We start from the raw sequence: 18,151 nt of genomic DNA on the forward strand, positions 1-18,151 counted from the left end.
GTACGAAAAGTCGAAAAGGTTGACATTTAACGTATCGGCTTTACGGTCAATATAAACATAATTTATTTGTTTTATTTTGCGAGTGGTCTTTCAGCAGGCTATACAGTAATAACAGTTATTTTCATAAGGACCACCCTACCTACCTCTTATATTTCAGGTGTTTTCAGACGAAAGTGTTTTAGCCGGAGAGAGGGAAAGCCGCTGGCCATTCAAACGAGGGGCAATAACCATAACTTTGCCTCACAGGGGCGAAGGCAAATCCAAACAGGCTGACTCGCACGCATATATAGCGAACAACCTTACAAGAATTAAATGTCAAACGTTTGATTTTGACCCGCAGATAACGGAGGACACTCGCCGTTTAACGAGGGCGCGCCATTTTATCAGAAATCGCATGTAGCACGGCGCTACTCGCCGCTTAGACTTTGACGCTCGATATTGAATACTAAAATAAATGTTTTAGAACATTATATATTTACAAATTATAAAGAATATATCTTATTTTAAATTTATATTTATTAAAAATATTTCAAAAATAATATATTAAACTAAATATGCAATATTTGTAAATATTAACAAAAATCAAACCGATTGATCCACTTATTAGCCTGAATTTCGACGTATAACATTTATTGTTGAAATTTATATTTTAAAACATTTTATATTCTAAAATTATAGACAATATATCTAAGTTAAGTTTTTAATTACAATATTTTCAAAATATTATCTTATGGGAGATTCACGTATCTATTAATGATTAATAAATATCTAATCAAATTGATTTTTAGCATAGAATAATGTTATATAACAAAAAAAACTTCAACGAATAATATTAAATAACAAAAATAATATCTTAAAACATTCTATATATACTTACATGATTTTGAAAACATATAATTTTTTAAAAATGAAATTGAAAACATTACAATTTTACAGCAACTCAAATCGACTCGTGCATAGACCCAACTTTGACGCTCAATATTAAATAATAAAATTAAACAAGCAGCGTGGTCTAGTGGCGAGTGTTGTATTATTTTGTGCAAGGTGTCACGGGTTTGATTCCCACTAGAGTGTCGTTGTTGGCCAGACCTTGTTTTGTCGAGATCGATCGTTTTTTTATCAGAATTTGCCAATTTTTCTGATTTTCATTGAAACGGTTCCTGTAAAATTGGCTTTTCCTCTCCAATTTTCTATTGCAAACCTTGAGTTATTGTAATAGCTCAGATTTCTCTCCATAGACGTCTCTTATTGAATGTAAAAATTCGTATTGTTACATGAAAAATGTTATTGATCGTATTGTTTACGATGTTTGTAATGACTGACCGTAGATGTCAGGTATTGTTTCGATGTACATGTGTATGTATGTAATAATTATGTATTTAATATATGTAATATATAATCTCTCAAGTCTTAATCTATTTAGCACACTCGCTGCTTTAGAGAAATCTGTTAAGCGAGTGTGCATGATTAATTGAAAAAAATAAAATAAAATGAAAATATTATTTAACATTTCATATTCACAGAACAAAAAAATGAGCGTATTTTAAATAAATGTTGATTTTAAATATTTTCTCGAAAAATGTTTACAATTTGTGAATACCACTATTTTTATTTCAGCGACTGATCAAATCGACGTTTCCGTTTACGAAATTAATTTATCAGTTCGCAATTTTGTATTTAGCGGTCAACGAGGATTTACGTCATCTATTATGTGTATATTCATATATAAATATAAACGCGTAATTAAGTTTTCTCGTCATAAATCACGGTCAAATTCGGTCTTGAAAGGTTCAGGTTAGCTACTAGGCTACGATCTTGATGAACGCCGTTCGCTATATCTGATTACGCGCGACAATTATAAATTATATCGAAAGTTGACGGTGGTTGTGGTTTTTATACTTTTTTTTTTATTATTTCGCATATTACGAGCATGTTTCTTTATTAATATTTGAAACGGTTAATTGAGCGGTGCGTTCGTTGTGCGGAATCGAAACATTTTAGTTTAAAGTGTGTGAAAGCGGCACGACACGTGTCAAAATTTTAACGTATATATACTATTATTTAGTGATAATAAAATACTTTAAAGCATTGAATTTTGTAGTTTTAAGTCTGTTTATTTTAAATAACTTAAAGCTCAATTTTTAAACTAAATGCAACTTACGAAAATAACATATTTTGTAAAGATTATTGTTTGAAATAATAAACGTCGGCATTTCATATAAAAGTTCGAAGTTTTAATACTCATTATAAATTTAAACTTAATATTTTTTATTTGTAAGTCAATAAGAGTGTGTATTTTCATGTTTCAACTAATTAAGAAATATTTATTGTTTCCAATAGTCAAAATAAGCCTTTGAAATGTTAGCTTTACACATTAGTTTAACGAACCAAAATATATATGAAGGTATATTTTGAATATTTTTTTCAATTCAAATTAAACGTTTTACAACCATTGATTTTTAGCAATAACTTAATTTGACTCTCAAATATAATTCTAGGCATTGATCGAATTATGATTGTCAAGATATTATTACGATTAATACAAATATAATTCTGTGATTGTTTTAACCTATTGATTGATATTAAATATTTTAAGGCCTTCTTGTATGTATATGTAATTAATTTTAACCTAAGAAAATTTAAACATTTCTATGAAATAACACTTAAAAGGAGAATTCGAAATTAAAATTTCATCCGAAATAAAAGATTATAAATTTGAGTAAATTTATTTGATGTCATTAGAGAATTTTGAAAAATAGGCTATGTCTTTCGAAACGTCTCTTTAAAAAAATGCTTTTTAAACAATCAAAACGATCGCTAAACTATTCAAATCAAATATTTTATATAATATAAACAAGCCTAGCAAGACTGGAAAAGTGTGCAAGTACCTGCTCATACAGAAACTACGCAAAAGCTTAACCTTTGGCCGGATATTCCCGGGCGAAATTAAACCACATACACCGTATATTATATTATAAATTTTTAACGTGCATAAATGCCAGAAAGTAAAAGTGGTTACGACCGAAAACGCGAAAAGAAAAACGGCCAAGTAAATATAATTCACGATTTATGTATCGCAGTTTCGCCCGTTGCGGCGGATAAGTTTTTGGGCCGGCTATCGGGGGCGAAAATCTGACCCGAAAATTAAATGTTAAACTTCCCCCGATACCGACAAGGGGGGTGGCAGGGGGTAGATTAGATTCAGAACGAGGGGGGGGGGGGGGGGGCTAGAGACGTATTAAATGTATTAAATACCCCCGTGGCATGCGACCGTTTTATTGAAAATTCTACGAGATTGACCCTCTTGCTCGCGTCGTATTTATTTTGAGTATTATTAAAATGCGCACACGTCTACGATTTTCTTTTTTTCGTACGCGATAAATACTCGCACTACTGGGTGGCCCATAAAGACTGGCGTTTTTGAATTTTTACATTTGGTTCGGCGGTTTTCAGTGCTAATACGCACGTCACTGAATTGTGCTTTATACAAAGTAGACACATTGTTTCGCGTTACATTATAATTTCAGTGATTGATAAGTATATGTACATATATTGGTGCTAAAATTTTAATATATTCAAATAAACTTGACGTATATTTTCATATTATAATAATATCAATCATTTATCTTTCTTAACTGAATTGATTAAATATAAGCTAGCTTACAATTGTAATAATATAAAAAAAATAATTACATTGTACATAGATACGTACGTTGTATAATATATGAAAATATATTTTATTTTTTTCATTTATGTACATAATCCATTTTAAAACTATAATATATTTTGTATATAAAGTCCACAAATTGCACGTGTGCCTATTCGAGCAACGATTCCGCTATTTATTGTGTAATAATTTTTAGTTCGTCACGAGTTCAATTCATACTATTTTACTATTAGAATTGAAACGCCTAGCATTTTTTTCATATCTTAAAATCGCCTTTGATTTGTTGCCATTAAATATCATTAAATAATATCCATCAATGATGGTTTTTTTTTGTTGTTGAAATGTATTAAATTATGTATATCTATCATATTATAAGAAACCTTTAAATATTATTACAGCTTTATTCAGATTTTGGCCCAACTTTAAGCAACGTTTGTATACCACAAACATATATTTTTGATTAATCAGTTTGTGTTTTGAATTCAAGCACACTTAAATGAATCATAATAAAAGTTATATTTTATGGAATTAAAATTTTAATTCACGTGCTACCATCATATTTTAATTAAAAAATATGATGGTAGCACGAGTGTGCTAAAATCAGTCTGAAAATTTTACTTTTTTCCACAATTCTCAACATTTTCCGTTAGAATAATGCACACAGGTATTCACGGCGTGCTTGTATGTGTGCATAACGTACATACATATTCTATATGTATGTGTATATATTTTTATGTTATTATTTTTCACCATAATTCACTCGTCGGCGACTTTATCTCGGCGCACGCCAAATCTTTTCAGTGGAAATTCTTGCGCCCAGAGGCAATAAATCGCCTGCAAACTAGAAGGGGATGAGAGAAGGAGGAGGGGTCGGAAAAATCGCTTTTCCGAGACACCCTCGAGTGGGCGAATTTATTGGTCTTTTTATTTTACGTGAAAGTGCGTCGAGAATTCCACTAGCCGAGATCCAAAATTTTGTCCTGAATTCATCATCAATTGAATTCACTAAAAGTGACACAAATTTTCGCCCTCGAAATCTTTTTCGTTCAATATTCAGTCATTATGATAATTTAATTATAATTACACGTTCGATTGCAATGTATAAATATTTTTAAACACATGCACAGATGTTCCTTAAGCTTATTCAAATTTATTCAAAACCGGGGGGGTTACGAAGACATCCGGTAAATTATTCAGAAAATTTACCGAGCGGTCAGTGTGAGAACTTGCGCGGGAATAATTTAATTAATTGCGTTTACACGCTCGCCGTACAATTGCTAAAATATATATTTAATAATAAATAAATCTCGTTTCGCAACACACAAGTACGCACGATGTATGGAAAAAAGAAAAGTTTAAACATCGCTGCGCGGCGAAAAGGTTAATATTTGAAACACGTAGTGCGTGAACGTGTTAATCTGATCGATACGACACGACTCATTGAATGCGTGAACGTAAATCAATTCTATATTAACGATAATTCACACCTTTAAAAAATATGATAACAATCGCATCGGTTATATAATACGAGATCGTTTCGAATATATTTTATTGTGGGGAGAAAATCGTGTTTGGTTCACTCTTTCACAAATCAAATATATTTTATACATATGTATGTGTACTGACTGTAATGAATTTGATTGGCCGAAGAGATCCAAGTCGTTCGTTGATTGATAAAAATAATGAATTTAAATATTAAAATATTTACTAATTAATTGATAGTACGCATAGTACCTCAAGATATGGAATTGTTAATTTTTTTTAAATATTCACTTAAATCTGATTAATTCTAGCTTTCATATTATTATCAATAAATTTTAATTGCGTTGCAGTTAATTTTATGTAAAAATTAAAACAGTCGGATGTACTGTAATAGAGCTTTGCTTTGATTGGTCAATAGTCTTTGATAAGCTCTCTGATTGGTCGAAATAAATAGTTCGAATTTCGAATTATAATTAATTAGCCAATCAATCATTTCACACTATACAGTATAGTGCATCTCAATCAATGGACGATCTTCGTCGTATTGTAATCGGTTTCACAGCAGAGCACGCGAATAAAATTCGAAAAATAAATACAAATTGGCGTTAAATCTAAGCTGGACGTTGATGAATGGGGGTTAAATTTTATCGCACGGCTCGTCTATGCAGTTTGCATGCGGTGCATTTGCCTGCATCGGATTCCTGTTGACACCTGCAAATGCTGCATGGTCAGAATACCTTAACATTTGTTGGCTTTTTTTTTGAGGAATTTCGCCAATGTGCAAAAAGCAAGAATTACAACACGGGGAAATAGTTCAAAAACGGTCCCAACATTTGAATATTCTGAAGCCCTTATTACTCAATTAAAAACAGAGAAATGTTATAATAATATAATAATAGGCTTTAGGTGTCATATTGTTGTCAAGTGAGGAATGTCCACAGACCTTTTCAAATAATTTTGGCGTCAGTCGTATTTGATGATTGGTGCTCGACGTATGTCCGATAAAAACTTCTCTGTTTGTTTATATAACTCGCAAGATGTGCAAGTGCATCGTTAAAAATTGCACAATGCCTTCAAAAACACACAATAAACAACATGGAATACATTTTTATAAGTAAATTGATCATTTAAGTAACATATTATTCAATTGAAATCGTAGTTTGACACTTTTTAAAAGTGTCATGGTGATCGCCCACATTCTACATAAAATTTCAGGGGTGGCACCAGAGAAATGTAAAAAATATTTTTAAATAAATGTAAAAACATTTCTTTTGGTGGCGCCGAATACTCAATTATATTAATAACCAATTATTTAAGTTTAATTAATATAAACATCGTTAATTTTATATTATACATAGATGTTGTTGAAACTATACATTAAACGTTAATTTAAGATTTCCCAAGGACAAACAAATACAAAAAAGTGGATAAAAATAATCCGCCAACTGAAAAAAGAAACGGATTGGCCACCAACGCCCAACACCACCATATACTCAAATTGTAAATAAATATATATCAAAATGAAACTTTAATTTCTGTAGTGAATATGTCATGACCCTGATTATATTCCGTGCGTTGTAGCGTAGTAGCGTAGAGTGTGCCGCGTATTATTGACACAATTTATTTCTTCGTAAAGGCACTTATATTATTATAAGGAAATTAACAAAACAAATATTAACAAAAATTCAACGTTACCCAGACTTCATAAACTCGGAAATGACTTTAGCCAATTTGATCTATTTAATATTAGAAAACAAAATTTAATTTATTTTCAAATATTATATTTATTTCAAAATGTCTACAATGACCGGTTTCGTTCGATTCGTTTTATTATCATTTCTCTAATATGTACAAGACTAAATGCCTTTTATTTTATTGTTTTCATTTCATTTATTTATTCACTTCGGGTATCTTGTTTATTTTCTATTCCTATAGTAATATTGATTTTTATTACTGTTCTATTGTACTATGGTTTAATGGTCCTTGCGGCCTTATATATGTATACATAAATAAATAAATAACATTTCTCTGATTACAAATATGTATGCAGACTTTGCACATAAGATACCGTTCAAATTGGCTGTGACTTGAAATATGAAGTAGACGAATGGCTTTCACTTGTTAAGCATCTCGTCGGAAAATGGCGTTAGTTTCGCCATGCATTTTTCGTTTTCGAAATGTCGATTGGCTCCCGAGGCGATTCGAGATACGACATGGAGAGAGTTGCCAAGTTGGCGTGCAGCAAAGTGCAATAAAAAAGGGTGCAAAAAAAAAACTGGTGGAAAAAAGGAAAAGAGCAAGCACTGGGATTAAAAAGAGCAAGAGCAAGAACAATCGGAAAAACAAACAAATGTCGGGTCGAGAGAAGTGTGAAATGTCACGAATTGGCCATTATTTGCATCGGCGCTAAACCGGAGGGGGTGGGTGCAGCAGATCGCGCTTTGATCGGCCGTTTCGACCGGGGAATGCTTCGCCCCGTTTCCAGGCTTTAATTTATCAGCGATTAAGATTGAAAGCTTGGCCAGGGGTGCCGAACGGCGGCACGCGAGCCGCGGACGCCGACGCTCGAATATTTCACGTGTACAAATATTTTAATGGGAATTCGAGCGGAATATTTTCGACGAAACTGTCAGTCGGTGAACTACCACAATATATTGGACGCACTCTACACACATATATAATAGCATCGATTACAATAAAAAACGGTTGTAATATTCAAATCATTCAATTGATACTTTTTATGAGCCTATACATGTTTTCGATGGATGAAATCGTGACACGGAACGGTTCAATGTGGTCACATTATGTGTTTCTTCCATCCATCTGCCGAAAATCACTACAAGGGGGTTCATAAGTACGTATGAATATACAAAGGATGTGAGGAAAATAGAAAATTACAATAGCATTTTATTGCAGACATGATTGAGCAATACACAAATACCAAATGCGCATCAAAATGTCAGAGTTGTCACTGTCGAACTTTTCAAAACAGCCAATAGGCATCGCTAAAGCGTTTTGTTTCATATCTTATTTACGTTATCAAGACTCTCATGAGTCATGACTAAGAAAGTTAAAACTTCAAAAACGCTTTTGAACAAAAATAATTGTTTTATTGTAAGATCTTTTGCTATACATATTACATATATGTATTTTTTGATTTTTATTATTACGAAATTATGTTCACAATACATCTTATATCTATTTTAATAGCTACTGATCTACTGATCATTTTCTATTTTACAATTTAATTTAATTTGGTTATTAATCACAGTATTATATTATTCTAATGTTAATCTAAAGCATAATAGGAAAAAGAGCTCAAAAACCTATTTACAATCCTTATAAATGCTCATAATACATCTAATACATAATATTAATTAAAGACTCTCTAAAGTCGATGACCCAAAGCAGATTGTGTTTAGGTAATCTATGTTTGTACCTGAAGGGTATAGACATTTTGTTGTAATCACCGAGACTCTTCACAAGTGTGTTAGTATGGTTATTAGTGATTATGTCATAGAATCTACTGGTTAGTTTGTTAGTAATGTCTGTAACAAACGGAATATTATATATGGCATGCAGTTTTTTCAGGTTAGTATATATGGGTGTATTATAAATTATTTTTAGGGATTTATTTTGTATTACTTGGAGCTTGGAAAGGTTAGTATTCGAGGCGTTATTCCATGCAGGTGAAGCAAAGGTTAATAATGGTAATATGAGCGCGCGATTTAATTTTATTTTATTTAGCGTTGATAAAGAACTATGGCGATTAAATATTGGATATATTGAGGATATACCCCGCATCGCCTTGCATTTCGCTGCCTCAATGTGAGGTGCCCATCTCATTCTTTTATCAAACGTTACTCCTAAATATTTTATTACTGACTGCCATTTCAGACTTTCTCCAGAGGGGATTTTCAGATCTGAACTTGGCTTATGCTTTCTAACACTAAAGATTATGGCGTTTGTTTTGGTTTGATTAATTTGAATTTTCCACTTAGTGAAGTGTTCAGTCATTGCTTTAATTGCAAATTCAAGATTTTTAAGAATAGTGTCTGGTTTTTTGCTACTTGTGAAGCAAGCTGTATCATCTGCATATAGGGCTATGTGACAGTTTTTTTGAATAGGTATGTCATTTATATATATGGAGAACAAGAGTGGGCCAAGCAAGCTCCCCTGCGGAACGCCAGCTGCGATTATTTTTGGAGACGATAATTCATTATTTACGCTAACCACTAGCTTTCTACGAGTTAAGTACGATTTGATGATGAGAATTAGGTAGTTTGGTATTTTGTTAATAAGGAGCCTATGAATGAGTCCATCGTGCCAAACCGTGTCGAAGGCTTTTTCTATGTCGAGACATACCATTCCGGATTACATATATGTATGTTTATTCGTATCAAGAGAAAAAACTAAATTGATTGATCAAATTATTATACATATGTATAATAATGTATAATGTATTCTGAATTGAATTATTTCCAATGACAAGTACATTAGTATATGTATACTATATTTTGAAATTGACTTATCTTTTATAATTGTATTGTAGGATCTGGTTGTCAGTACCAGAGTCGGCCGAAGATATACATATGTACATACATATGGCGTCCCTAGACAGATTTGTTTTCAGCCTCCCCCTTTATTTATTTAAAAAAATAAATTTTATAAAAGATACATAGAATTGAAGAAAAATATATTATACATATTAAGAAAAAAGCATAAAGTTAAATTTTCAAATTTTCATTCAAAATAGGAACGTTTTATATTTTATGTAAAATGTATAAAATAAACTTTGCAAAAGAAATATATTATTATGAAAAATATATATACCTAATTAAATTTATATTCCTTTTATTTTGAATTTTAAACTTTTGAAATATAATATAATATTTACGTAATAATATATTTATAACAATAAAACATTCAAAAACTGCCAAAATACATTTCAAATAAAAGTTTTTGTGGCTTTTACTAATGAAAAAAACTGTAATCAATTGCTATGGATGAATTGATTACAAATTTTCGACATTCAATACTTTCAATATTTTATTTAACGTCACGTTTCAGTATTGTTTATTAAAATGCAATTACAAGTAACCATTTGTACCGATGACAGTTTATTGTTTGACAAGTTTTATTCGTGAGTCGTTGATATTTTATAGTCGACTTTCTGCGTTCCTCGTTAATTATAATATTTTATAGTTAGTATTGATACTTTGAGTAGAAACATTTTATTGAATATAAAATGTTTTATAAGTTCAAAGACAGCTAATTTTTTTTCCAATTTTATAATCAAAAATGGAAAAAATGAGGCGCCCCTAGACTTGCCTTGTCTACTACCCCTTTGAGTCGGGCCTGTTCAAGAGACATGAGAATAGAGTGAAATGAGATTCGTTGACGATTTAAAACATTGTTCACTACTCGGAGAGCCGCAACGATCTGTCCGTCACATTACATGTTACCAACTTCATCATTCATTCTACTCACGCATGCCAACTTAACCTTTCATACATGCATTCTTCTAGATTATAAAACCATGTAGATTCCACAGTTTGTATTCAAAATTCAAATGAAATAGGTCGTAAAGTTGAGAAAACTCATTTAGGGTTTGATATGTATAATTGAACTCCATTTATACCAATCTACTTATGAGGCATCTACATATTTATTTAATTATGTAGGGACCATTAAACCATAATACAATAGAACAGTAATAAAAAAGAATATCAATATAGGAATAGAAAAATAGGATATTTAAACAATGAAGATACCCGAAGCGAATAAATAAATGAAATGAAAACAATACAATAAAATGCATTTAGTCTTTGTAAATATTAAAGTAATGATAATAAAACAAATATAAAATACAAATAAATAAATTTAAAATAGATAAACTAAATCAAACGAAACAGGACAACGTAGACATTTTGAAATAAATATAATATTTGAAAATAAATGAAATACAATGACTACATATGTAAACTGATAAAGTTGATCATAGTTTTTCTCACAACAAAAGACTTGTTGCCAAACTAATAAATTGGCACACAATATGATAGCACAATACTTCCGGTCGACATTTCACTTAATACTATATAATTACGCATAGAATTGCAACGCATTTGAATACGGCTTGTTTTTTTTTATTTATTTTGTGAGTGTAACTGACGCAGTCGTAAATTACGCAAGTGCGCAATTAATATTCAAATTTAATTTGGGAAACGACGGGGCGCAGTCAAAACACAGAACCCTCTCGAAAGAATCGTCCCTTCACGCTCGACGTATGTACTTTCACATTACATACATACATACATATAGTACTTGGTTCTATTTATTAAAATCGGCGTAAGTTACGCACGTTTGTTGGTCAGACGGTTGGGTACTCGCGTTGGAACATTGGCGGTAATTAAACGCGAGTCCCTTCGTGAAAGAGGCGAACAAAACGGCGGCCATAAATAAAAATGAAAAACCGGAAGTGGCGCATAACAATACGGAAACGGGATGGGGGAAGAGGACGGAAGAGGCGATGGGGTAAGAGCGCGAAAGAGAAGGAGCGAGGTGCGTCAACGCGCTTTACCGCGATACGTTGGGAAAATTCTGCTCCGACTCTTTGTAGTGATCGTATAGAGCTTTCGGATTGTAAAGTTTACCCAATGCGTCATGATGGCAGTTTATATAGCCATATATATACCTACAGTATAACTCATATATAATTTAATTATATTAAACCGGAAGAAGTATTTTTTTTAAACAATATTTCATTATTTTATTTTGACCTTTAAAATTATTTTAATCTTCTTGATATTTATTGTGTATAATACAGATAATGATTCTAAATAATAAAAAAAAATTTGAACAAAATCCGACAATTGGAAGTAGAAAATTTTGTATTATGTAAATTTCCCTACATTTTCACTCAATTTGTATCGAAAATGCTCTCATTTCTCATGTTAAACTATCGAATTTTGTTTTGGAACTTTCTTATATTCCTCAAATACAAATTCGTGGATTGGTCACATCAAAATTTTTTACTTTAATTACAATGATAGCATGTAATTTTAATATAGCTTTTTATACATACATAGATACAAAGAATCAATAGATAAAGGTTTAGAATTTTTTTAATAATGTTTCCCAAGCATATATTATTGAATATATTCAATAATTTCAAATGCGTCTAATATTTAGATTTGAACTTCATGAACTGAAACGTATCAGTTGAACAGCTAAACGTATCAGAAGATTATAAAGTCATGGGTTGGTCACATCCACATTTTTTATCTAGTGTATAGTGAAAAAATCAATCCAAAATGTCGAAATCAGAGAGTTGAAAACAAAGATACATAGATGAGATTGAAAAAGGAGACGTCAAACAAGCGACGATAACACCTTGGCCAAAGAACGAACACTGCATCGGCCATTCATAAAAACATATTTTTATCATTCGTTATATAGCCTATTAGTGAAGTAAAAATATTTTAATGATATTGATATTCTATAATGCAAATTTTGTTAGATACTAGCTGAACCCGGCATGCGTTGCAATGCCACATTAACGCATGCAATTCCCGTTCCTAGAGTGGTAATAATCACCATCGAGACTCCGAGAGTGGTAGTCAAAACCATCGAGACTCCGAGAGTAGCAGTCAACACATCAGCAGCAGAACAAAGTTAAATAGTGAAGCAAAGTTAAAGAGAAACAGTTCTACGTATCTCATTTAAATTCTACCAATAAGATAAATGTAAAGTTATAATAAAAATAAAGAAATTTTGGTTAGTTAACCAAGAAGTTTAGCCAACAGTATGGCTCAATGGTAGCGTGTATGTTTAGCACCAAGTGATCAGTGGGTTTGATCCGCCATACGGCTGGTTAGATTTGGGGGTATTTGTGACTCCAAATCGATCGTTTCTTATCAGAGTTTGCCAATTTTATCTGATCATTGTTGAAACGGATCTTTCCTGTTGTCACAAATCTTCTGTATTTATTGTGTGTATAATTTTTAAAATTATGTACAAAATCTAAATCCATAGATGTCTCAATGGATTAATTCTGTAATTTATTAATTAATTGTCATTTCGTGTTCTTCAGCTTCTGGAAATACAGTGATTAATGTAATAATAAAATTCTGCATTGTTTGTAATTAATTGTCCAGGAAGGTTCATTGCGATCTTCCTGTCAAGCCTTCCTGGTATATATCTACATACATATGTAAAAATAAAATAAAAAAGAAAAATCATTTAATCTTTCATTGGAACATGACAATATGCAGTGGTGTAGTCGGGCCAGGTCGGGGCAGGTCGCCTGGCAATTTGGTGGATATGAAAATTATACACACAATAAATACAGAAGATTTGTGACAACAGGAAAGATCCGTTTCAACAATGATCAGATAAAATTGGCAAACTCTGATAAGAAACGATCGAGTAAAATTAAAAAATATGTTGGCTAATATTAATAACACTTGAGACGAAGAATAAGAGGCGACTTAATTGAAGTCTTTAAAATAAAAAATAATCATCATAATTGTACTACATATATCGAAACTCATCACGTTCAATAAAAACTTTTGTAATTATTCTTTTCCAATTTTTTTTATATTTTTGTTTTCTTTTAGTTATTATGTTACCGTCCCAGATATTTGTATTCTCTTTTATCTTTTGGTATTTTCTCTTATTTCCTATTGTTTTCATGTTTCATTTTTTTTTATTTTATCTTATTATTGGTATGAATATTTTTGTTTTTATTTTATTATTTATATTAAGTCAAAACCGTGAGCCTATCAGCTTTACTGCTTTCCCCATGTATTATTAAATGAATAAATAATATTTAATTTTTGTATACCAAATATTGTGAGCAGACTCTTGTTCTAACATTTGGTGACCACAACTGAAAAGTAATGTGAGTACATACATATATAAACTTGAAGATAGATAAAATAAAGGAACGAAGCTTAAATAAATAGTCATCTCTAAATTCACATGTTAAAACTTCATAGTTTTTTGACATATTTATTTATTTATTGTCACAAATCAATACACACTCGCCATTACAGATTTGCTCCAATGCGACGGGTGTACGTTAATGAAATACATAAACAATCAGAAATCAGAAATACAGTAATACATACATATACAATCAGAATATATAGAATATAACAATTAATCAGAAATAATAATCATAGTGACATCTATGGATTTCAGATTACTGTGTATAATTAATACAAATTATACGCAGGCAGATTTTTGTGACAACAGGATTAGATTAATACCAATTTTCAGGAACCGTTTCAGCAATGATCAGATAAAATTGGCAAACTCTGATAGAGAAACGATCGATTTGGAGTCACAAAACCCCCAAATCTAACCAGCAGTGGCGAGGACACGAACCTATGACCTCAGTGATGCTAAATATATACGCTATATGTATGATACATATGGATTTGGCATTGCTAAAAGCAAATGTTGCTGTTGACATACAAACACGGGTTTGAAAAATCAAAGATTTTGAAGAGGATGTATGGAAGGAAGTTTATAAAATATGTCTAAAAAAACATCATAATTTTAAGAAGAATATTTTTTAATAAGCATTTGATTTTTTTTCATAAATATTTGAACTACCAATATTAGGATACATATTTTTTAAGTAATGAAAAATGAGAGGGTCATGGAAATTAAACACCGCCCTGGTTCTTTTTTACATATATTTAGCACTACACCACTGACAATGTACATATGAACATAGTTGAAAAAAGATGATAAACATTATAATGAACAATAACACCTTGCCAGATATAAAATTAATATTCCAAACATTCAATTTATAAGCAAAAGCTCACCGTAGTTTTAATTCAAATATTCAAATTCCATGCCTACAAGACACATCACAGGATGAAGCTTTTGACCAGTGGTCGAAAAGCGTCCGGTTTGCATAGAGAGCTTGGCCGAGCAGTAACGAGCCGCGTTCGTTATCTATGCATCTTTCTGCATGACTAACACACACCTTGGACACAAACACACAGACATATTGGTCACAAACACACACCAGTCGACGGGTGCACACTTTGAGAAACACTGGCTGACTATTTAACGTGGCCAACTCATTTGCATACATGACCGAGGAGCGCAGTCGATGGGCACTAATACGCCCGCTCGACAATCCAAAATGCTGTAATAACTTGCGAAAAATTATAATTTTAGGGTGAACGACACTTTACTTTTTAGACAGGGTGTCGTTTAAAGCTTTCTCATATTCTTTAGTCAAATTTTTTCATATTTTCCAAACTAAAATGTAGGAAAAGTGGAGAAATATCGAATTGATACATACGCCAATTCAATGTCTGTTATTGGCCACTTCTGGTCTAAAAAAGTCAATGGAATTTTTACCAAAATTTATTATTATTATAAATATTATGTATGCAAAATTTGATGAAAATATGAGTATTTTTTATTGAAGAACAAATGTTGAAAAAGCGAACTGCAAAAAATCCGTTTTGAAATGTATGCTTTTTTGAAATACCTTGTATGCACATTTAAATGTATTTTTACCTATTACATGTATAATAATTAGGAATTAAAATATAATGTGAATAATTATCAAACACCTTTTTTGGATTTAAATATGTTGAGCTTTTTATATAAAATGAAGCAATACAAAAAATGCCACTTCCTATATTTTTTATAGTATATATTTTGAATAAGCATTTACCAAAATATTTAGCCAAAATTAAAAATGGCGGAAGAATCTAATTATGGACGGTCAATTTCACACGTAAATTATTAAGCGTCGTTAAGCAGTCACCATTGTGTGTGTGAAGGAAATTAAAAATGGCAAATTTCTTTAGAATTTTTTAGGCAAAATAAATTTCGATTAAACTCGACAAGGCGTACGTTTAAAAAAATACTGAACAAGTACCTATAAAATGAATCATGATTAAATATAGCCTTTTTAAATTTTCCTATCCTTTCCCATGAGTACGTAAGTATATACATATGTACGTACATTTTTTTAAAGTTGAAACTTCGTTTGTTAAGTTCACACAAATTAATTTGAATACATCGCAATATTTTCATACGTGTTTAATTATTTATTTATGCAACAGTCATTAAAAATGTGGAAAAGGAACGTCAATCCTTCACACAAAAGTGAGAACTACCAAATAATGGACTTGGGACAGGTTTCACCTGCTCGACTATTCCTGTATTCAATTCGATTAAATAAAATGGGGTTAAACAATTCATTAAGAATGAATTTTTATTCATAATATTCTCGACAAGGGTGTTGTAATTAATTGCTGAAAAAATTGACACGTTTTTAAACAACGTATATTATATTCTATTATACGAGCTTTTGAACTAAAATTTATTCAAAATATTCTCCAATAAAACAAGCATATTATAATTTCACTAACAAAAATTTAAATACATAAATAGAAAATGATAATAATTATGCATACAATTATTGTATGCATACCAATAAATGTAGTAAAAGTTTAGCGTTTTCCAAAATATAAGATTTTTTCTTGCTTTTATAATGTTGTTTTACAAAAATAATGTAATGAATATAATCGTCGAGTATAATATAATAAATTATATTTCATAATATATTAAATTATAATATAACACACGCAAGTCAACCACATATATAATTGAGAGTACATATTGTATTTAATCAGGATAAGAAAGTACAAGTATATTTTATATAAGCATTTAATTACAAAAAAATAAATCAAGGATGAGACTATAAACATTGAACAAAAATCATTATAAAAATTATTTTTATAAATTTTCAGTACCTTTTTCATTATTCCGATCAATCCAAACTACATCTTTTCCAATTAATATACGTAAGAAATTTCAATCTTAAGACCATAATAATAATACGAATAGAAACACTTTATCAATTCACTATATCAATTACATAATACGAATTGAAACACTTTCTACCTTACTTAATATAACATTTTAAATAGATTTGTAACATCTTTACAACAGTAAAACAGTAAGTAACTTTACAACAATCAAACCAAAGTTTAAACAATCCAAATACGAACATTTGAAATTCCTCAAAAATAATTGATAAGCCAGAAGTAAAAGTACTATACTTTTAAAATAAGGCATACATAATACGTTCATCCAATCTTATAAAAAACATAAGCCAAGTTCAGATCTTAAAATCCCCTCTGGAGAAAGTCTGAAAAGGCAATTAGTAATAAAATATTCGATAAAAGCACTTCACATTGAGGCAGCGAAATACAAGGGGATGCGGGGTATATCCTCAATATACCCAATATTTATATCGCGCGTTCATATTACCATTATTAATCTTTGCTTCGCCTGTCTGGAATAACGCCTTGAATACTAACCTTTCCAAGCTCTAAATAATACAAAATAAATCATTAAAAATAATTTATAACACACCCATATACTGACTTGAAAAAACTGCATCCCATAAATAATATTCCGTTAGTTACAGACATTACTAACAAACTAACCAGTAGATACTATGACAGAATTACTAATAGCCATACTAACACACTTGTGAAGAGTCTCGGTGATTACAACAAAATGTCTATACCCTTCAGGTATAAACACAGATTACCTAAACATAATCTGCTTTCGTCGACTTTAGAGAGTCTGTAATTAATATTATGTATTAGTAGTAGTAATGTATTATGAGTAGAGGTAGGATAGCCAAGGTGCCGCTCATTGTTCCATTGTTGTAAATCATTTGAACAATAAACGGCCACCTCAGGGTCCGGTGACTAATTATGAGCATTTATAAGAATTGTAAATAGGTTTTTAAGCTCTTTTTCCTATTATGCTGTACATTAGCCAGCAGCATAGCTTCTAACCCATGAGCTGACCTCGATTGAAAATAATTTTTCTGAGTATATCTGTAGTGCTGCTGATCAGACCTGGATATTTGTGACTCCAGGTCGATCGTTTCCTATCAGAGTTTGCCAATTTTCTCTGATTTCATTGTTGAAATGGTTGCCGATT

Source organism: Arctopsyche grandis, chromosome 7 (assembly GCF_051622035.1).
Source record: "Arctopsyche grandis isolate Sample6627 chromosome 7, ASM5162203v2, whole genome shotgun sequence".
Lineage (NCBI taxonomy): Eukaryota > Metazoa > Arthropoda > Insecta > Trichoptera > Hydropsychidae > Arctopsyche > Arctopsyche grandis.